Genomic DNA, 24,182 nt, shown 5'->3' on the forward strand with positions numbered 1-24,182 from the left:
CTTAACTGCTTTCAGCATCCTAGCTGAGTTGCACAATACAACACCTTTCTGTAATGTGTTTCTAAGTGATAAGTCTTGCTTGCTGTGCAACTTTAGGCAGCAATGAAGACTTTTGTTGGTTTTATAAAGTTGGCTTTTAAAAACATAGCTGGCCAGAAAACAAGAATATTATTTCAGTCAAAAAAATCAAGGTTTTCACATTAATTTTTAATCTGTTGGAGAAGTAAACCTAAGCCATGTACCTTTTTTCTTCCTCTTAATGAGAGATACCAGAATAATCGATTGCACTGCAATTCCAGTACATAGGTAGAATTAAGGAGAAAATTCTTGTCTTGAATTGAGCCACTGGCTTTTTCAGTATAGATCTCATACATCTTTTACTGGATTTGAACACAAATTTCACCCTTGACTTTTGTAAAGCCTGCCAATGAAAATGACTTGGAAATAATAAACATATTCTTGTGAAGTTTCAAGTTTGACAGATCACTATTCATAGGAAAAAAATCAACTCTACTCCCTACTTTGCATAATTATACATAAAGAAAAATGCATAATAAGACTATTTCTGAAATAAGTTACATTGAGGTCAGAATTTAGAGATTCAGGATGAAGATTCAGCTTCTTTTAATATTGCACTAATTTACAACATACTGGGACAAAATGTTACCATAGCAAATTTCACCAGCACTTTAAATGCATGAAGTGCATGGAAACAAGACAACCCTTATGATTATCATCTCCTCAGAAATTATTTTAACCTTTAAAAATCTAAAACATGGGCTCGCACATTCAGCTGCTATAATTTTCTTTAGCCCCATCTCAGTTTTCAGGGCTGGTAAAACCATGCTTGTGTATATGTTTACATAGAAATTGTCTCAGTACAGTCTTCCCCACCAGAGTTTTTGGTGCAGAAAATGAACAAATATGGGCTAAGGCAGAAGTGGAGCACACCTGAACTCTTGGAGCCAGGAAGGCTCAGAGGATGTCAGCCTGAAATCTGTCTCCCAAGAGCAGAGAAGGCACGAGGGTTGCAGCAGGTTGGCAGACACAGGTTCATTCTTCCATGGTGATGTAGCCCAGCAGGACTCCAGTCCTTGTGTTTGAGAGTGGCATTGCCACACGAGTGCAGGAACTCAGACAGCTTTACTCCTAATGACCCCAGTGTGAATGCAAAGAAACATGAAATGGGCTTATTTGGTAGCACTCCAGTGTGAAGGCAGAAATACCAGCATTTGCCAACTGAGAAGGAAGAAATCAGCAGAGCGAGTATTTTGTTTCTAACTTTAGAAGATACTGCAAACAGTGGAAGGAGAGAAGGGGGCTGGCTTTTATTTTAAAAATAAAACTCTTTAGCATACAGCTTACTCTGTTGTAGCACTTAACATAGGCCAGATTTATTTTATTTATTTTTACATGTTTGCTCAATTTCAGATGGGGTGAGTGAGCCCTTAAAAATATACCCTCTAGGTTCATGATATACATCAGAGCTGTAAATCTCCTAGGAGCGTTGAACAAAGAGAACCTAAAAAAGATGTTCCTTATTTTGCTGCAGTTCTGCCCATGATTAATGGGAGTCTCTGATGATGACTGCAACTCAGTATATTTCTTGGCAGTGTCACTGTATTTTCCTTTCTTCTCACTGGGTCAAGTCACAGTGACCATAAAAAGTAGAAGCACAAGATTTTTCTTGACAGATCATAATATAAAAGAGGGCCTGCTGCTGTACAGGGTGTTAGTTTGTACATAACTGTGGGTGTTTGTGAGGGCATGGTAGAGGTTAGAACATGATAACTAGCAGAGAGAACAAGGATTCAGATGAACTTTTGCATAAAAACCTTGCCCCATTTCTGTGCCAGCAACATTTCCTATGAATTGCTCATTGTACTGATATGTTTGCTAGAGGGCTTTATTTTGTTTTTCAGGTTTACAATCACCCAGTTTCTGTGTGGGCTGCAGCATCCACGGAACCTTTTGTAGGTTCAAAGTCAAGTGTTCTGAGTGCAGCTCAAGAGGCAGTGCTGCTGTAGTGTTTCAAATTCTACAAGTTTAGCCAATTGTCTACTGTACTGAGCTGTCAGAGCCTGGCTTCAGTCTAGGTGTTATAAAATGCCTAGGGGACACCCCCTGGTCAGCTCACTTGAGAAGTAATGAATATTTTAGCTCAGAAGCTACAGAGGAGAGGCTATATGTGAAAAACCATATACATAATTTTAGCAAGGAATATTTGACATAGATTTTCCTAGCTTTCCTTGAGCCTTGCTATCTTATACCACTAACTACCTTGAAGGAATTCTGCAGAATTGTTTTTATAAAATACGCTGTACTTTAGAGCTTTTTGATGCTTTTTCTTTGCTGCAGGACATATTTTACTCACGGTAACCACCCAGGATTAGAGTGTGGACTAAGACATGTCTTCAGGGCTCATATAGCTTGAGAAAAATAGAATTTAATCATTAAGAAAATAGCAACTTACAGATTTCTCCTCATTTTTGAAAATTTATTTCAGAAAAAAATGATTGTGACTAACAGGTAGCTCAGGGTACTAAAATGATAGAGAAGCTCTTTTAGCTTGATGAGTAAAAGCCATCAGCATATTGTTTTAGTACAGCCCACATATCTGGGAATTTTCAGAATGTTCTGAATCACTCAAACCTGATGCCTCACATTAAAAAGTGGTGGTGGTAGTATAGACATTTTTCTTTGCCGTAGCCTCTTTGAGCCTAGGTAATCCAATTATCATTGTCTTTACACCAAGGTTTATTTTTAAAATATCTGATAATTATGTATTTAAACTCAAATTGCTAATGTAAGTGAACATGCCTTGTAACAGAGACCACAAAGTACAAGGTGTTGGAACAAGAAGTCAGCAATCAGCCATGGTCAGATTCTTGTGAGCAAAATCTATGTTCATGCTTGAGAGCTGCATTAAACAAGTAACATTTTTGATTTCACTGCCAATGAAAATTTTGTTAAAATACAGATTTGTCTGTACCTATATATATGCATATATAATGTCTTATATGACCCAATTCTGTTGCCTGTTTTTTGGTTGAACTGCCTTAATGCATGTTTACCTTGCCAAATAATAGAGAATGAGCTGGAGAGCAAGATGTCATCTCATGGATAATATCAGTAATGCCCTATATCTTCTGAATAAAGAATGTTAAATTCAGACTATGGAAGCACCAGCTTTTATAATCAAACAAAAGACTATACTACCCTTTTAGGTTTTATGCCAACCGATTTCTCTCATTCTTTTCTTGTGAGAAAACAATGGCTTAAAAAATTCTCCTTTTTTCATTTTTTTTAAGCAGAACATGATAAACAAATGTCTGTTTTTAAATTTATACAGCCTATGGGTAGATGTGACAATATGCTGTGAATTAAGCATCCCTTGACAGATGGAAGTTTGCAAAGTGAGAAAAACCAGACTGACCTTTAGTGTGGTGCTGACAAGTGAAGGATTACACCATCTTTGGCATTAGGAGCCACATGTTATGTGTCCCTCATCAGAGGGGCACATGTACACAGGAAACCCACTGTTCTCTGCCATATATTAATAGTAATACTTGCCAAAGTCAAAATATTTTGTGCATTTAACTCTTTGAAGGATTAAGGAGCCAATCCCATTAATACTGAACACAGGAAATTACTAACTCTCAGGACAACACCAGGTATCGCAGATGCCATTTTTTAAAAAACCTTCTGGTTGTGTGGTTTGGTCAGGCCTGTGCCTCCAGTTATACACCTGTGTGTGAGGCCACAGCAGGGTCAGGGGCTCCATGGGGTGGGGACTGGTAGTGGCAGGGTCTCCCTGGAGCAGCAGAGAGCAGCCTGTCCCATCCCACCCTCCACCCAGGAGCAGGGCAGCCAGGGGCACTGTCTGGTGGTAGATGGAGAGTGGCAGTGCCTCTGCACATCTGCTGGGATAGGGGCTGACAACCCTAGGGAGGAAGAAATGGGGTCCTGGGATGTGGGAAGGGTGGGAGCAGGAGCTCATGAGGGGAGCAGATCACAGAAATCATGGTAAGAAAATACAAGTATCCTTCTAGAACAAGAAAGACAATAATTTATTTATTTAATGACTTATTAATTCATTATAGTCCTGTCCTTGGAAAGTTTATGAAACTGTATGGTTTAATAGTACTGGGAACATAGGAACTGTGGATCCCTCTGAATGAAAATGTGCACACACTCTTGAGACCATGCATCTGAAAAACCACTGCCCATGCTTCCCTCCAGCCTGGTGGCTCAGATGCACAGGGAAGCAGAGCTCTAAACTCTGAGAAACTCATCTTCTCTATGAAGAGGTTAACGGTTCTAAAGGAATCAAAGGCTCCTACTGCAGCCCCAGTAGCTTCCTTTCAGAGGAACACAAAAGCATAAAAACTGGCATAAGCAAATCTGACTTTGCTTAAATTTCAACTTTGATTCTTAGACCTGAAAAGAATTCTTGAATATGTCAATTTTCACAACAAGAAATCTCCAAATTAATACCACATTAGAAAAAAATCCTCTGAAAATTCAGCAGCAACACCTTCAAAGACATTAAAGAAAGGAAAAGCTATACTTTGAAGACAGTCATTATCACTTTAGCAATAATTTTTACCTTCAAAAATTTTCCCCTTCAAATCTTTCCAATTTAACTCTATTAATTATGCTAAATATTATTTCACATTTCCAATCTCATTTTACATGCAAAGATACTGTTCATGTATCTTTTCATCTAACTGGACTTGAGCATTGCAGCCCTAGGAGGTTGGCAATTTAGATTAGGAGGGAAGCTTTACTGCCATAACTACAAGAATTCCATTCTTGTTTTAGAAGTGTCCCTCTGATCCTGGCATTTTTCCATTGATAGCTCTGGACATGGTGTTAAAGAACATCTAATGACCTTGTGAATTTTGGGGGAGACACAGATTCAAGGAGAAACTGGAAACAGAAGTGCCAAGGGAAGATGCCCCAATTTGTTTCATTCGGTTGATATGAATACAATAAGGATTCTCCATTGCAGCCTGCTTCCTCATAAGAAAGGTGCTTTGCTCTTGCAATGCACTTTTTCCATCTGAACCACTGTAGACATACTCAGTTTTTTCACACAGAGCCTTTTTTGTAGAGTTCTGCAGTGCTTCAACACTCCTGTAGCATGAAATGAAAAATGAGTGGTGCTACTGCAGACAGTGGTCTTTACTCTGACACAAAGTGCTTTGCAATGACTGTGCCACAGCTAAAACTGTCTTATAGCCATCAGAAGCTGCTAGATATATGAATGGCCAATGTAGATGTTCTTTAGGAGACCCAGGGACATTAAAAAATACTTGGGAAAAGTAACGTTCAATGTTTGCTCTGGAACCATCCCATTAAATATAGGAAAATCCATTTGGTCTTGTCAGGCACGGGTCAATTTAAAGCACTTAAACATACCATTAAGGTACAGTTCCAGTTAAAGAGCCCCATGGATAAGTTCAGTTGTATAAATATAATTGTCATTTAAGGAAATCCCAGAAACTCTTTCAGAGCTGGCAGATTTGATATAGGTCATAGAGGGGACCAACATATTCAGCAACTGGAGCTGGAAGCCAGTGGGGAAATGTTGGGGCATATGAAATTGTACCAGACACCTATGTGTAAGGAATTGAATCTTTCCTGAATATCAAGTGTCTCCATTGATGATATCAAGTGGATGTCCATAGAGATGTTTACACTTAAGTGTCTCAGACTATGAGCTGGACTTTGCCCACCTTGTTTCTTCTGCTGCCAGCAATTTATGGCAATGTGGTTGTAAGGACTAAGATAAAACCCTATGCTAGTGCACAAAATTTGAGTTTCCTTGGTGGCTGGAATGAAATATAAGGGCTGTTTTCCTGTGCCTCAACTCAGCATGATTTTGGTGAATGAATGCTGCCATGGGGCTCTCAAGCAGAACTCCCTACTCTTTGGCTTTGTTTGAGGACTCATGTGTTGCTCTGGTTTCCTCCTGCTAGTTGGAATTTTGCAGGCCTGCGTGTCAGATGAGCACAGCCAGCAGTGTTCTCTCCCTCCCTGTGGCATTGTCCCTGTGCCAAGACAGAGTGAGGTAGGAGCATGGGGTGGCAGCACAGGAACCAAGGAAGCATCTGTGCTGCCTTTGTGTGCACTGAGGGCTCCCACACTGTGAGGAACTCTCAGCTGGACTCATCTGGCTGAAGTCCAGTGCCTTTGAATGGTTCCAGTAACTCACAGGAGTTGGAACATGCTGGGGAATCTGGCCAAAGCTGCTCAGGGTTTGTGGTTGAATGGGCTAAATTGGGCTAAGGAGTGAGTGCTTGCTCTGATTGCCTAATTAATTTTTAATATTTACCATAATTTTTAACAGAAATACAGCTTTAATTAATTTTAGTTTTTTTCTTCTATTTAAACAGTAGTCCATACTATACAAACCATAAAGACTTTTTGGCAAGTTAGCCTATGTAGGCTCCATAGCCTAAGATGACACTGCAATCAGAAAAATATACATTGAATAATCTATAAATATCTTCATGCCTTAACAAAATTTGAAACTGCTCCAGAGTGTGAAGTTTTGTTCTGAACAAAGACTTTGGGACTCTTGTATGTGAACATGACATTTTCTGTGTCTACCTCCAAGTTGTAGGATCATATCATAGAATGATCTGAGTAGGAATGCACCTTAAAGACTTTCTAGTTTCAACCCTCTTTACATGGGCAGGGACATCTTTCACTAGACCAGGTTGCTCAGAGATTAATCCAACCTATCCAACCTGGCCTTGAACACTTCCAGGGTTGTGGATCCATGACTTCTTTGGGCGAGTTCCAGTGCCTCACCACCCTCACAGTAAAGAATTCCCTTCTACCATCTAATACCCACCCTCTTTCAGGTTAATGCTTGTCCTGTTGCTACAGGGCAAAATTTCTTGCAAAATTTATCTTTCTCCATCTGTCATTTTGTCCAAAAAGGGTATCAATCGCTCTGATTGCTCCTTCTCTGCAGGAAAGAATACACTTGTTCTGTTTTTACGGAGCACTGCAAAGAAAGATTTTGGGGGTCTTTATATCTTCCTATCCTGAAATTATTGAGCCAGTTTTCATTCTTGTCTCCTAGTGTCTGCCTCCTATTGTCTGGACTGCTTGCGAAAAGTAGAGCCACGATCATTAAGAAGTCAGGAGGTAAAGTGAAGTGAGTTAACTTCACTAAAACTGTTAATCACCAGGTTGAATGGAGATCTCAACAGAAAGTGTGGGATGGATTTCTTTCCTCAGTTCCAAATAGAATGGAGACTTGTTTCCTGCTGTAGCTCTGGATTACAGTTTAGGTAGGCAGGGTTGCCAAATGAATCTCCAGCATTTTCTGCCCAGAAATAATGCTCATGTGCTTCCCAGACTATGCATGGACACACAGAAAATATGATGTAATTTGGTTTACTACGCACACCGCCCCGAGAAACGCATGCATCTGAATGTCTTGCGCGTGATCTGGGATTGAATTCTACCAGCATAAGAGAAGTAATTAGCAGGAAGATTAAAGCAAGCCTCAGAAGTTTGAAATACCTTTCAGTCAATTTTTTTGAGAAGAAAAGAAGTTAATTGCCTCTAGGGAAATGCAGGTATAAAATAAAACCTGCACACATATAAGATTCAAGAACAAAAACATACCAGCACTGATAAGTACAGGCAGTAAATAAGAGACTACAGGGATAAGTGAGTGTAGCCAGTCTGAGGGAAGAACAAGGCCTAAGTTTGCCATTCAGACAGATGTGGGAACAACTTTATTTCCTGACATTCAGATGTCTCCCATTCAAAAACCTACATCTTTTTCCATGGGAGAATAATTGTGTCCTCAGATGTGGTAGCTACCCGTTGTACTTGTAACTACTCTAAGATTCAGCCTGTCCTTAAAATCAGCTTTTTGGGGCTGCTTTCTAACAGATACAGAATTCATTTTTTGTGTCTGTGGGCATTATTTTGGGTACACAAAACAGAAAACAATATTGATAATTTTGAAAGGCAGGGGGGCTCTGCTCAGAATTAATGTATAAAAGATGCACATACATGATTGTATAATTACATCCTGCCTTGCATTCTGATCGCTAAGCATTCAGTATTCCTTTCAGGAAATTAATAACTTTACAAAGCAGCTGCTCCATCCACCAGCTTTAAAAATAATATTGCTGTTGTAAACCATGGATTACTCTTTCTGATACAGGTAATCCTCTTAAAATTGACCATTCTGTAATTTAAAGAATTTATCTTTCTTTCAATGTGCTTTGAGCTAAGAACAAAATGGTTAAATGTCTATAAGACACCTTTAATTTTGGACAAAGTATTAAGAAATTTTAAAAAAATTAAGATATCTGCAAGTAGTTACCCATAACAATACAATTTGGATGATTGAGAGTTAATGGCATATCCCAGCATATTCTGTCCCTCACGTTAACTCTGTAAGGAATTACACGTTAACAACTGCACAAAAATCTACCTATTTGTATTTTAAAGCCTTGTCACCAATGGGAATATTAGTTTTCCCATGCTACAGTGTTTTACGGAGGCAAATTATTCATTTAGTAAAGCTAAGTGGGAATTGTTCAGTAAAATGTTTTGTATTGGAAAGTGCTGGTTTGTCAAAACAGAATCCTTCCATGGGGACTATGAGAGGAATCAAGGTTAAAAATTCTGCTGAAAATGTCCTCAACTCTGAGAATCATCTGTCCTGTGATTGCAGTGCTGACCTGAGTAACCTGAGCTCAATATGGCTCCACTCACAAGGGCATTGACAGCAGCACCTCAGAGCTGGTTGTCACATACATCAATAAAGAGTCCTCACTGCTGGGCTATCCAGAACAGTGCACATGTTCCTTCTCTTTTCTATGTAACGGTTCCATGAAAAACATAATCTTTAGAAGGTGATAGTTTACCTTTATCTCACCATGAAAAGATGGTATTTATTGTCTTATTTTTTGCTACAAAACACCATCTTGTTCTAACAGCACTCACTGGTTGTTGAGTAAAAATTGGTCTTCAAGATTGCTCTTGGCTCTAAACTTTTTGAAGGGTGAACTATGGGTAGGAAAGTATACGATCAGGTTGCCTGAGATCTGGTTTCAGAAAATTTCTCAGGTCTCCCATATGCTTTCATAATTAAACTACTAAGGGAAATTCTATGCTAGCACAACTGATGGGAGTCAATGGTTTATTGCTCTTTGCACATGTCATATTCCTGGTGGGAAATGGCAGGCAGTAGGATGGTATCTGGACTCAGAAGTACATTGATAAACTCAAACATGATGCTTGTTTCTGCCACATATTTGTTTACATAAGACTCATACCTGTTCTTATTTAAGCAAATGCTTTACACATTTTCACAGTAAAGAATCTTGAAACAAAAGCCAACAACCAAGCCTGTGCAAGTATTTGGAAAGTTTAGTCAATTTTCCACTGTTATCAAATCTCTTTTCTTGAAAAGCTGTGCAAACAAATCTTATTTTGGAAACTCTTAGCAAATGTCTAACATTTGCATTTGTTCAAGTTTATTTTTATTCAAAAGCCTCTCTTAGGTTATTGCTGTGTCTGATTCTTTTACATATTCAAACTTACTTGTCAGGAGCATTTCAGTTTGAAAATTTACTGATTGTGGCCTTTTAGACCCCTTAAATCCTTTACCTAAGTGCTCCTGAAGACCATGACAAATAAAGCACAGCCTTGACTTTTGAAGGATGAATGAAGAAAAAAATCTTGGTGGCTTTTCTGAACTGTCTTTAAAAGGATCACTCCAGCAAGAGCCCTGCATAACTCTCTGACTGCTGAAGGTTTGGTGTGACAGTCAATGATTTATGGTGAAAATGGTGATAGGACAATTTTTGCAAACAGTTCAGCAATGGTCTCACTTTATTCCCAGGAAATGTTATTATTGGCTGAACTGCTAAGTGTGTTCAATACCAGGGCTGATTTCTGGCCCCCCATCCAAGAGGTGAAGGGTGGTTTGTGTCTATGCTGTTCAGAGTCAGCTCAGATTGTCTGCACCAGTGCTATGTAGTGTGATTTGTCCTAGACCTCTGCTGGGCCCCATGAAATCCTCCAGTGACCTCAAATCATAACAATCTTTTTTTGTGTATGGCTCTTAGTTCAGTTCACAGTGTCAGGAATAGTGAGGACTGTGTTACAGCCTGACAGAATTGTGTTTTCTTAGCATGAAACAGAAAGAGTGAACTGTGTAAACTGAACTGTGGGGTGAGGGCATGTTTGAGGATGCAAAACCTGTTACAATGTGTTATAGGACTATGTGAGATGAGCAGCACCAAACTAATGGCACTTCCTCATCATGATCTTTGGAAGTGGATTCCAAAGCTAACCATCCCAACTGTGGGAGATATCTTTTTCCCAGGATGACTGACTCACTTCAGTCAATTTTTTCACAAGAAAACTTGTGAGCAAATTAACAAGACAATATGGATCTCCAGGAGACAAGGATCAATGGGTTAGCTGGAGACCTAAACTAAGTGATAATTTAGACAGACCAGAAACCTCTGTGAGAGTTAGGATGGGGCAATGCTAAGTAAAACAGAAAATCCTGCTTCATATTTTTATCAAGTTTGACATTTAGGGTTTAATAAGAGGCCAGTTTTCAGCCAGGTCACTGAGAACTTTGGTGAGGTGAGGACCATTGGGGCAGGACTCCAGGAAAACAGCTATGTAAAAATGAATTAATGACATTTAAGTTTGTTCAGAAAAATTCACATTTTTATACAGCTAATTTCAGAAATATGCTGTAGATAATCTAGTTAAAAATGCAGAGACAATTAAACACTCCTGATGGAAGCACCGGATATTTCCTGAAGATTAATGACTGTTTGGGAGAAGCTGTGGCTTGAAATTCAGCTGAGAGCCATTAGCCTCAGCTAGCCATCAATCCTCCAGAAAGGTTTGGTGCCAGAGTCATTATTACAATTAGGAGTTTAAAATGTATAGGTGTAGTGCACTTTCTGTGCATGATGAAGATTCCATTTTGACAGGACTCTTCTGGAGAATTCTGATTTTGGCCAGATGAATGGCTTGGAGTCTCTCAGGGGTATTCTAATAATTTAAAAGAATTTAAAACCTCAGTTATGCAGCACACTGGAAGATCAGCTGTGAACATCAGACCCAGCCATAGGCAAACATGTCAAAATAACACCTCGTAAAGAGAATGGCCACAGCAGTTGAGCAGTGCTGGATATTAGAGCTTTGTTATGCAGTCATTAGATTCAGCATAATTAAAAGCTAGGATCCAGCTGTTAATAATTGACTGAAGGAAAACTGAGTGGAGAAAATCAGATTTGGAGTTTTTGCTGGTAATGATTAAGGGTTTATTGCTACACGCAACAAAGCCAATGGCAGATGCCGTGTCAGAGTCAATGGAAACAAGAACGAGCACTTGTTCCTTTTCACTAATGTTGTGCATGAACTAGAAGGGTCATATCTTTTCATAGGTCAACAGAAACTTTTATCTATTTTGGGCTGTATTAGCCTACTGATAAAGCTCTATCTAGCTTTTTTTTACTTATGATTTTCAGGTCATACTTCACAGATCTCATAAATAAGGCAAAATGGACCTATCCACTTCCTGTATGTAGGAAGCTATTTGGCTTCCAGCTGATACCGATCTCATGGATGAGTGTTTATCTAAAGTGTGCTTTACAGTTTTGTGCTCTGAAGCCATCAAGAGATGGAAAATCTTCTACCTTCCCTGGTGTTTCTTTTCATTCATTTATTGCCTCATTGTAAACATGTATTCTTCCTATTTCTGAACTAGACTGATCTGGCTCCATCAACACGATTGTTCTTGAAGTTAATAAGCTAGCTTTTCCTGGTAATTATAATTTGACGTTTCATTCCCAATCTTGCACTGTCAAGTCAATCAAGTCAACTTCTCATCTTACTGATAGCCAGCAAACCCCAAATCCTTTTATCTCTGCATTGAGTCACCTGAGCTACATAATAAAATAAAAGCACTTTATGCTGTAGAGATGTAACAGCCACATTGGCCATGTGGAAGTTTATACTCTGTTGGTTTTCCATCAGGACAATGTTACTGGGCTCATTTCTTTCCAGGATGACAAAGGCAAATCTGCCATTCCTTGTTCTTCAATGCATGGCTTCATGTTTGAGCATACCAAATATTGTGCTTAAATATTTTGTTTAATTGGTCCAGTTTCTTAATTGGTCCAGAACGTTCTGCCATTAATCATTGCTCTGGCAACCTGTGTGTCATCTGCTAATTTTATTCATAGTAGTGTTGTTCAGTTCAACAATATTTAATAAAAAAATCTGGTTCATTAATATAAATTATTTAAATCTAAACATCGTGTGTTCAATTAACTTTTCCCAACAGATTTTTCCAGAGACTGAGGACCCTGAAAAAGGCTGGATTTTATAGACTTAAATCACTATCCCAGAAAATTGACTAATAAACACTGTTTTTGAAAGTTGGGTTACTTTGGATGCTTGAGATAACTTTGGGACTGATTCAAGGTCCATTAAAGTCAGTGAGAATCTGTGTATGGACTTAATTTGCCATTGGAAAAGTCCTTTTGTGTGGTGTTCAGGTTTATTTTTTTCTTTATAGACATGTAGTTTCCTCCTTGCTGAAAAATTCCTTATTAAAAAAATAATAATAGACAATCAGTAAAATCCCACAGCTACATTTAAAATTTATCTATTTAATTGTGTAGCATTATATAAGCCTATAAACCTCCTTGGCTTATTCCTAATAAAAAAAGGGCTCACTTCCTTCTTTTTGTGACTTTCCCTTTGTGCCCAAGCACACAAGTAGTGGTGAAGGAATGTGAAAGAAGGGATGGGAAATTAGGTTTAAATGAAAGCAAGGAAGTAAATAAAGGTTTCCAGCACTATGCAATTGCTCTTCTACAGCTTATCTTGGAAAGCACCAAATTCACCATGAAGGGTGGAGAAGGAAAAAGGATTGAACACATGAGACTGGTTTTATCAGTGCAGATTGCTACAAATACAATATTAAAGGGGAGCAGTGTAGTATTCTTAATCCAGATGACATAATTTCTAACAAATCAGGTTGTCATAAGAGAGATGCAGAACAGGAAATCCTATTTTAAAATTGTTAGGATTGCACTTTGGTTTCTTGGAAATTTAAATGTGACTTCTAGGACAGCTCATTTTCCTAAGTTTCCTACAATCTCATAATACTTTGCTTTTAATATTTAATAATTTGATTGTTCACTCATACTTCCTTCTTGCCAGTGAGAATATGTTCAGCAATGGGTACCGCACCATACCATTTTTACAGCAATGTGTGATTTCTATAGCAGGAGTATCCATATGTGTGATGAGCACCAGGAGAATTCTACGCTCAGAAGAAATGTTAGGGTAATTTTCTCCAAATGAGAAACTGTCAGGGAAATGTGTCAAAATGAACACAAGAAAATTATCTGCCATAAGCAGCCATCATTCCCAAGGGAGGGTCAGCGCAGAGGATGAGGGTGTTTATGTCCTACTGCTCTAAAAGCTCATGCTACTCATGAGCAATCAACCTGAAAATCAAAGTGGTTGCCACTTTTTATTAGCCCTGTTCAAATAAGAGCTTATTCTCTCTAAAATGGTGAGCACTACCAACTGGTTGGAGTCCATAAGTTTTCCTGTACAATGGTGAGTGTAAATCTAGACAGCTATGGTAGCTCTGCATTCTCACTGCAGTCATTTTCCAGTTTGACAGGCTACAAGGGAGAATATAAAGCAGCAAAGGAAATGCAAGACATCTGTAACAAAACCAGTGAACATGCTATTGATTTGTTTCCCTTGCTGGTGTGGTCCTGGCATTGGTCTCTTTCTCCAGAGAAATGAGTTAAAGAAACAAGTCCAGTAGAGAACATGGAATTTTACTTCCATTCATCTTCCTTATTTTGCAAGCACCACATTCTGCAAATCCCATGCCAGTAAAGCTCTTGGATCAGTCTTCAAATTCTTCTGGATCCTTGAGGGAGGAGATGTCAGAGCTGGCCAAGAATCTAAGTGGAAACTGATGACAGAAGCTGACATTAATCAGCTCCACAGTATGTTCTGCCCAGCAGGTTTCTTCCAATAAATCAAAGGGCTTCAGATCCAAAGGGCATTTAACCATTAGAGAGCAAGTGTTCACTGTGGTCTGTAGCAACTAAAAATGATGAATTTAATATTGATTTTCAGATATAACCCCATCCACATAACGTTTGTGTGATTTTATGTATAAATACACTGGAAAACATTCTCAGCTGGGGCAAGTCAGCAAAACTTCACTGATTTTATTACTCTATGTGAACTGAAGTTTTATTCCCCAGTATATGAATAGAATGAAATGGTGCTATGTTTTCTCTTTTTTTTTTTTTTTTGAGCTGACAGTGATGAGAAACAAAAATACCATCATATTTGCAAAATTTCTGCCATTCTTGTGATAAGCTCTTTCCCCATGGTGAGCACAGAGCAGTCATTAAAAGAAAGAAAGTAAACAGAGTGCTACACATAGGTCAAGATTTCTCACCAGTGGGAGTGTGAATCCGTAGTTACTCCCAGAGGTGAATCTGTGGCCTCAGCTGGTTTGCTTCAGTGAGCAGAACTCACCACTGGCAAGAGGGTTTTGGCATCCTGAAAAGCCTTTTATTCCTTGATTTTCAAATTCTGTGTGTTGGGTGGGATGCAGGCTGTTGTTTTTCTTCTTCTGTCTTTTGGGGTTTTTCTCAATAACAAGTTCCTATACATACATTAACAGCAAAAGGAGGGCTAAGGAGAATCTCCATCCTTTCTTGGATACAGAGGGAACACAGTGAACAAAGGCTGCGGAAAAGGCACTTAAGGTCTTCTTTGCCTAAGTGAATAACACCAGTTATACCCACAGAAGCTGCCTGTATCCCAGAAATGGAGCCAGAAATGGTAAGAGATTTGCTGACCTGGAGAAAGACTCTTATATTGCATTAGGAGAAAACATTTTGGTCTATGAGTGTGGAAGATACATACAGGGTGGCAAGAGATCTAATCTAAATACACATCTCATTCCTGACCTTGCAGTGAAATTCAGGGACAAACTAGAATCTTTGATAAATACTGCAGTGGTTTAGAAGATTTGTGCCCATTGATTCCATCCAGCCACAGGCCTTAAAAATACCTAATACATGCTTAAGCACAAGACCTGGGCATATGTTATTTGAAAACTTTTCCCCACAAAAATGTAATTCTTCAAAACCTTTCAGACCATTCAAATTTGGGACTACCACTACCAGAACTAAAAGCAGGGATCAAATATTCCTCACCAGATTAAATAACATGCTTCTCTTCAAGTGCTGTGCCTGCAGCATTAATGGGGCTTTAATGTTTATACCCTGTAGACAAGGCACAGAAGCAAATACAAAATGTGGTGACTGGCAAATTGAAGAATTAAATTTAACTAGATCATAATAGTATCATTTTACACCCACTTACAAGAATGGATTTAGACAGAAAAATGTGCAGTTCTCCGTGCTGCTACCCGCCTCTGTATTCTCATAGAATGTTCCTGCCACCTCATGAAGAAGTTAGGCAGACAGGTATATTTAAAACACAAACTACAGTATGTAAAGAGGCAGACTTCTTTAAAATTGGATTTTTTTTTCACGGCAGTACATAGTGCAAATACTGATTAAATTTTCCTTTTATGTGGGAAAGATTCTGAATGTCAGTTATTAACTCTGGTAATACCTTAATATCAGGTTTTCTTGTGAAGACAATGTTTTAGCTGATGGCAAGACATGAAGAGCCACAGCACTCTTGTAGAAAAATGGGCTTCTGATTACACTGTGCACTGGGTAAAAAATAGGCTGGGCAGCCCAACCAAGAGAGTGGTGGTGAATGAAATTACAACCAGTTGGCAGCCAGACAGTGGTGTACTCCCAGTGCTCAGAGCTGGGGCAAGTCCTGCTCAATTTTTTTATCAGAGGTCTGGATCAGGGGAATCAATTACGTTCAGCCGGTTTGCAGATGACAGCAAATTGACTGGGAATGTTGACCTGCTGGAGGGCCAGACAGCCTTGCAGAGGGATCTCAACAGGCTGGACTGATGCTGAGGCCAATTGTATGAGGTTCAACAAGGCCAAGTGCTGCCCTTGGGTCACAACAACCCCTGCAGTGCTACAGGCTGGGGAAAAGTGGTTGGAAAGTGGCCAAGAGCAAAAGGATCTGGAGGTGATGGTCAACAGCAGCTGAACATGAGGCAGAGTGTGCCCAGGTGGCAAAGAAGGCCCATGGGATCCTGGCTTGTATCAGCAATAGAGTGACCAACAGGACCAGGGCAGTGATTCTCTCTCTATTTGGCACTGGTAAGACCACGGCTTGAGCCCAGTTCAGGGCCCCTCACAAGGAGAAAGATATTGATTGAGATCTTGAAGCATGTCCAGAGAAGGGCAACAAAGCTGCTGAAGGGTCTGGAGCACAGATTCTATGAGGAGTGGCTGAGGGAGCTGGGTGTGTTTAGCCTGGAGAAGAGGGTTTCCTTTATTGCTTTCTACAACTCCCTGAAAGCTGGTTGCTGCCAGTGGAGATGATGCCTCGTGAGGCTTCCTAGAACAGAGGCTAAACAGTGCTAGAGGAATAAAGTAGGTATTTAAAAAAGGCCTTCAAAGGAATACACCTTGGGCAGTACAAGAGCCCAGCCGTGGCTCCACCCAAGATGGACGATGGGTCACACATTTTCACACTTTTATGTTTTGGTCCATTAACTTCTTGGGGTTAATTGTCAATTACAGCTTCAGGTTATGAAGTCCCATCCTCCCAGATTGCTCTCCTCAATTCGCTGCTGTTGATACTTTTTGGGCCTAAAGCTGCAATGGTGCCCTTTGTTCTTGGGCTGGAAAAGGAATATTTTATCTAACTGAACTGTGAGAAAAACTTGCTAACACTGTATATGAAGTTCAGAGTTATATACCAATGGAGTACAGAATCTGAAAAATATGAAAACTAAAACTTAACCACCAGGGCTAGGCCTCCTCTCTGTAATAAGCAACTGGACAGTAGAAAGTGGTCTCGAATTTCACCATGGGAGATTTAGGTTGGATTTTAGGAAAAAATTCTTCTGTGAAAGGCTTGTTAAATGTTGGGAGACTGCCCAGGGAAGTGATTACATCATCATGCCTGGGGCACTTGGAGAGATGGTATAGTGGTGAACTTGGCAGTGCTGGGTTCATCATTGGACTTGATGACCTTAAAGGCTTTTTCCAAACTAAATGATTCTATAAAAGCTCTCATATTTATGCCAATATCATCTACTCTCTGCCGTATTGACCTTGTTCACTAAAATATTCAGGCTACTGGAGCAGGAAGAGTACATTATCAAGAATTAGTAAAATAAATTTGGCTTCTGCCCTGCTAAAACTATTTTAGAGGTGTTACCTTAAGAATTTGCTAGCAAAATAATTTTATTTTTAGAAAGCAATCACTTGTTGGGACTTAAACATTTTACAGACATATAGCAATTAAAAATGGTCCAGAAATGGTTTTGGAGGACTATCTGGTAGATGTAAGAACGACATTAATACTTTCCCTTATTAGAAAAGTCAATAGCACAGTAAGAGTCTATAAGATGTAGAAAAAAAATAAAAAAACAGCACAAAGGCCTACACTGCAAACTTGCTTAGATCTTTAAGTGAATGCATGGTGTCTTTCAGGGACTAGTTAGATTTTATGCAAGCATTTGAAAAGACCAATTTTGTATGGGGATCAGGAAAATGGTGGAAACAGGATGAAAAAAATACTTTTCTTATGCAGTTGCTGATGTGCTGTTAGCCTCAATGTGGCAAGTCTGGGACCACCAGCACCTTGGTGTAAAAAATATTAGACAAGTAATGATATCTTATGTCATAAATTTGTGGGGCAGTTTTATAAAAAAGAAGAGTTTTAATACCCACCTACTTCAAGGCTACTTCTCAGAGTTAAAGGAAAAAAATCCCAACTCTATGGAAGGGACATGAGCAGGAGGGAAGATGCCAGCCAGCCCATTTTCCATCACAGAGACTGTCTCAAAATGAAGACTCAAATGCTGGATGAGCACCCCTTCCTTCCCACAAGTGGGTGAAGTGGTTACATGGGCTGCAAGTTATGTGAGGAAAGAGCTACTGCTATTAAACAAATGATAATTACATCCACCTCTATGTACTCAACAGAAAAAGAAGATTGTAATAGTTCATTTAGGATCTGTTCTTTCCTTGGAATACTACTTCTGGCTTCAATAGTCAGGAGGAATGTTCTCAATACTCTAAACCAAAATAAAATTAAGTTTTCACCTTAAGAGTGTCTGTGGTTTTGTGTGGTATGCATATATATATATATGGCTTCTTTCCTCTAATGATTGAGGATTTAGGAGAGAAAAACATTTCTTTTACTTTGTGTTCCTTTTTTTTTCCAAGTTTTGACATGTCCAGAAAAAAAAAATTAAAACTATTTTTATTTTTCCAGAGTTTCAATGATATTTTTGTAGCAGAATAATAAGTGTTTTGTAGAGAATGTAGAATGAGAAGGGTCCACTTTTGTCTCCAATAATTGAATAGCACTTCAGTACAAATGGAGGATGTTCTCACCTATTTGAGACAGGGTAGATGAGATTAATGACTTGCATTATTGTGCTAGAATAACCAGTGCAAATTTTTCATATCATCTGCAAAGATGGTGATGTGCAGACAGGAAGACTGTATTTCTGACTGTGTATGCACCAAGTAAGCTGACTACTTCACCCAGTTGTGGGAAAGGAGTTAGAGATGAATAAATCAGGTCCACATCTAGCATTTGAGTCTTCATTTTAGAAAGTCTCTCTGATGGAGAACAGACCTGCTGGTGTCTCCCCCTTCATCACCCTTACATACAGCTGGGATTTTATTCTTTGAACTTTGGAGAGAAGTCATTAAAGCAGATATCTTGGGGCAGCATCTGTAGGTGGTTATACCTGTTAGCTCAGAAGTGAAAGGAACTAGCTGTTCTCATAGCTGATCTGCACATGGACCTGGGAAGAGATGCTTAGAAGGCAATGACTTTAAAAATTGGGTTCAGTTTTTTGTCTTATTCTCTTAAACCTGTTCAAATTCAGAAAAAAAAATAAAAAGAACCAAGCTAAGTGGAATGTTATAGTTTGCGAACAAAGTTTTTGATGAGGAGATGGTTGGTCAAAAGTGGAGCCAGTTCCAACATTACAGTGTGTACAAAGATCCCCAAGTCCATATTAATTTCAGAATTGAATGTTCAACTGATATATGAATACGCCCATCGGGAAATTGAAGGTTTTTCTTCTTGTTGCTTGTTTGTTATTTTGCCCTTGCTCCACTTCATCTGTTAGTAACTGGGAGAGTGCCAGAGGTGCAGGGAGTTGCAAGGGAATGACCAAGGAGACTGCTGGCATACAGCCCTGCAGCACTGCCATTAGAGGTAACAGATTCAATCCAGATTCAGGCAGCTTCCCAGTGCACCCAAGTTTAAATCATTGCTATCTTAAGCACTACATCTAATCAATAGACCTTGATGGGTGTCTCCTGGAAGCAGTTCATTCATGCTACCCTTTGAACCTGAGGATTAAGAATTTATTTTACTGACAATCTATGGAGCCAGAGTGACCACACACATTTCTCAGGTGGTTGGGGCCAATCCAGGCATTGGTGCTTTTCAACCTGATTGCTAAAGTATGACAGCAACCCTCTAATCTGTAGTGTAACAATATGGTGGCTTTTTGTAAAAGTCTGAGCTCTCAGCTACATTTATTGCTTTCTTTAGGAGTGATTTATTACTATATACTATATGATTGTGTACCTGGAGTGGTCCAGAAAATTGTTTCATTTCTTATGAAGCAGATGGAATGCATTACCTTGAACAAAAACTGGCACTAGTGTTTGTTTTGTTCAACCCTGGAGCCAATTTGCATGTTAAGCTGAAGCCTCTTGAAGGCAAAGGGCAGAGAGCACAGGCCAGCCTTAGGTTCCTGTGCAGGTATCCTGTATCAGCTATCCTGCCCACTCATTTAATCAAATAATGCCCTTTCACCCATTCTCCTTTCTCATGCTTTTCTATTGTATAAGAATTTTTTTTTTTTTTTTTTGCTCCTAGAATACTTACTTACTCACTTTAGGAGAAAACAAAGATTTTTTGGAGGATGGCTATGAGAAATTGCTTGCACTACCATGGGCACTTTGCAAAATTTTGTTGAAGACCTCTGTCTTAATCTCCCATCTGTTAAACTGAGAATATAGTGGCCCTCAGCTTCCCAGCAATGTGAAACATTTGAGATTATGAAAAGCTCTGATACTGTTGGACTTGTAACTTGGACTTGGTGAAGAAGGGAATATAGGAATTTAGAGAGCAGTTTAGATGGGATTTAGAAACCTGAATAAGAGAGTGTGATTGATGCAAAAAAAATCCACATACTAGTGTAGGCTGATAGAGATCTTTCTTTCTGCCAGCAGTTACTCAGGAACATGTATTTCTACTACTGGCATATTCAGTTACTGTCTTGACTGAGATGAATAAGGCACTTGCCTCCTACTTGAAGCTATTTGGAATTCAAAGATTAGGGGAAGAACCCTTAACAGCAAAAAAAAATACAACACCAGATGCAAGGCACAGCAGCGCAAAAACTGAGATGCTGGATCCAGGTTTGGTATACTACGTCAGGTTAGCTGTGGCACACACAAAAGAAGCAGGAAAACAAGATACAATGCTCTTCTCAGATCTCCTGGCTCAAACATATATCTTAATCACATGATTGCTACCTAACTATCAATCTATAGCGGATTCTGAGGTGCCCTTTGCCTTTCTTTTCAGAAGCCATACCAGCACATATTAAATAAATCAAAGGATTCTTAAGGCAAATAGAAAACACATAAAGGACAACTTGACTTTGTAACATAGAGATAGGTAGTTGTTCCTCTGAAGGTTGGGTTATTGGTATGTTCTGTTGTAAATATTTTCCTATTAGCCCATATTCTTTGGAAGTTGAGTCTATGGCTCTACTATTACAGAAAAAAAAAAAAAAAAAAAGGTCATAGTCAGGATCATTCCTGCAACATCTCTGGTTTCTGCAGAGCTTGGTATTTTCAGCCATAACAAATGAACGGTCCTATATCTTCACCCTACTTTTAATTTATTTCCATGTAAGGAGAAAACATATGAAAACTTTCACACCAGGTCTCTCTCCTCCAAAGTGTGTTTTTTTGCAAAGAGTTGGTTTCTATCACCTATACTTAACCATATCCAAAGAACAAAGCAGGCCTAGACAGACTTTTACAGAAGTGTTATGACCAAATCTGTTAAGAGAAGAAGTAGTATTTTAGACAAATCCTTCTCTCCAGTGTTCCTTAGTCACTGCAATCTTGTGTAGACTATTTTGAGTCTGTATCTAAGTCCTTTTACTCAATCAGGCCTTATCTTAAACACTTGAATTATTTCACTTACCTGAAATCAAACTTGGCTATCAACCATTTATTAGGTTTGAAATATTTGTTTTACATGCACTGTAAGAATGCCAGCTATTTGTACCACTGTTCATTAATCCTAGAGTCCTTCTCATAATATCATTTTCCCCATTAAAAATACATATTTCAGACTTCATATCTTATCTATTAATATTCCTGTTATACCAAGTGTGGCAAGCAGCTCCACTTAATTGTTCTTGCCTATTCAAAGTAGCAACTACATTCAAAAGACAAGACAAAAGAGTCTATCCATAACTGCAGGTTGGAAGTGGCTTGAGTTCAAGTGTCTGCTGCTGGTTTATATCACAGTATCACAGAATGGATGGGTTTGCAAAGGAACTCTGGAGATCATCTAGTCCAACCCCTCTGTTCAAGCAGGTTTGCCTGGAGTAGATCGCATAGGGCTGTGTCCTGTTGGGTTCTGAATATCTCCAGAGAAGGACACTCCACAATCTCTCTCGGCCAGAGCCTGTTCCAGTGGTTTGTCCCTCTCAAAGTAAAAAAAAAAAAAAATTAAAAGTCCTTATATTCAGAGAAAACTTCCTGTGTTTCAGTTCTGGCCATTTCCTTTTTCCTGTTCCCTGGCACCACTGACCCTTAAGGTATTTGAATACATGTCCTCAGAGATGGTGAAGATGTTATTATAGATCTGGCTATTATGACCTTAGGCCTAAGAGAAACCCTTCTGCAATGGCAGCTGGATGGCCAAACCCATTTGGGTTGCATGGGACAAATATATCAAATATATCAAGCCCCTGGGTCTATTTTTCAGTGAGAGGTGGCAAGACACTCTGCTTTTCTTATTCCTTTAGTGACAAGAGATAAAACGCCACTCTAAATTTCAGAATAAAAGAATGTGTCTACAAAGACTAGATCACCTCAGAGCTCACATGGCAATTGAAAACGTTGTTGCCTTGGTAAAGGGCTGGTAGTGAGAGCCCTGTCAGAACAGTTAGGAGAGGAAGGCTGAAAACAGAGACAGGAAAATAACTGGGATCATTACCCTCTTCCCTGTCATGAGAGTAAGAAAGGAAAAATTGGCATCTAAGTTGGTAAGCTCGATTTCATCCTAATCAATGTCTTTAAAGAATTTTACTACCTAAACTTGTTTCTGTGCCTCTTACTTCTGCTGATCTAATAAATTAGCTTCAGATTTAATAGGCACTGACTTCTACCTCAAGACTGAAATAAATTTAGTAAGAAATTCGAAAACATCAGGATTTTTCTGAAATAGCTGTCTGTATGCTCAAAATTAGGGATCATAGTGAAGGTATGATCAATTAGTTTTAAAATGAGTGCTAACAGCAGCTGTGCAGCTTAGCTCATCTTTGTTGGAAAGTACTTGTTACATTTCTTTTATTCTTCAAGTCAAGTCATATTGGTACTGTCCTTCTTCCAGCAAATGTCAATTAATGTCTTCACTGTGTCTATAACTGTTTAAAAAATCTTTCCAATCAAATCAGAACCATTCCCAAGCCTGTTTAATTTTCCCTTGCTTTCCTGGAGAGGTGGAGAGGTGAAAGCACAGCAGGATACTTGCATTCAGCAAGATCAGGTTGAAAAGCATATTTGAGAAACCAGGAAAACAGTAGGAGCAGGGAGGTGAAATATTTAATTCACAGAAAAAATATGGGAAAAGAAGAACCTTAATAATTATTTATATAATGGAACGGCCACAAAAATAAGACAGTGTGAACTTCTAGAGACTGATGTAGAAACAAGATAAAAAATGCATGTAATAGAGTAAAAAAGGATGGGAAGAAACAGCACTGAGCATGTTAGTAAGTGATGGTCTTTACAGATGAGGTACCTGGCACAGATGCAGCAAAAAGGTGTTTTACCTGGGAGCTCAGGGGTGGTCATTAAGATCAATTCATAGATGCTTGTGGAGAACTCTAACATAGCAAGGGTGTGGTAAGAAAAGGGGCAGTTTAGATAAATCACTATAATAACATTATATTGTTTATGACAGGAAATAAAATTGAGTTCAACAATTGAAGAAGCTCTTAAAATGTTTCTTTTGAAACCTGTTGCTAGTGCAGACCTTCAAATGTCATAGTATCCCTGTAGCTTCCTCGTGGCTTTGACATTCATACTGTTATGCAGTTTCACAAAGGTGCTGTGCAATCTAGAGGGAAATAGAAGAAAGGTGAATATCAACATGATGTCAGTGGTACAGTCAAGAACAAAATGCCATTTAGCACACCAAATACCTAAACTAGCATTCACAACTTTGGGTGGACTTTTGCCAGCCTGAATTTGGTTCACATTAATGCCAGATTTATTTTACTATGGTTTGGATACAAAAATTAAGTGAAAGTGGGGCATTTCCAAGACTCAAACCCAAAACCTAAAGTGAAACTTGGAGCGTGTGAACCTTTGCAGCTTGAAACCAAAGAAAATGTTTGCATGAACCCTTGCTAAGCAAGCCCGCTGTGTTTCAGAGGAGCTCTAATAAAAACCACACTGCCATGAATCACTGAATATTCCGTACTTTGACTTGGTAAATTTATGTAAGTTCCATGACAGTCCTTTTAAAGAGTTCATTTTTCACTGAGCTCTGAGCCAAATCATGAAATTGTTGATGAGTTTTGCTAAATCCTTACCCAGCCTAATCCTACTAAAGTTAGAGGGAGATTTGACTGTGAGCAGGGAGAAAACAAAAACTGAGTCAAGGTTTGGACTTGGGTACAGTAGCTTAAATTTATACAGCTTGTTTTTAAGAGTTTG

The sequence above is a fragment of the Lonchura striata genome, chromosome 3 (assembly GCF_050655825.1).
Source record: "Lonchura striata isolate lonStrDom1 chromosome 3, ASM5065582v1, whole genome shotgun sequence".
Lineage (NCBI taxonomy): Eukaryota > Metazoa > Chordata > Aves > Passeriformes > Estrildidae > Lonchura > Lonchura striata.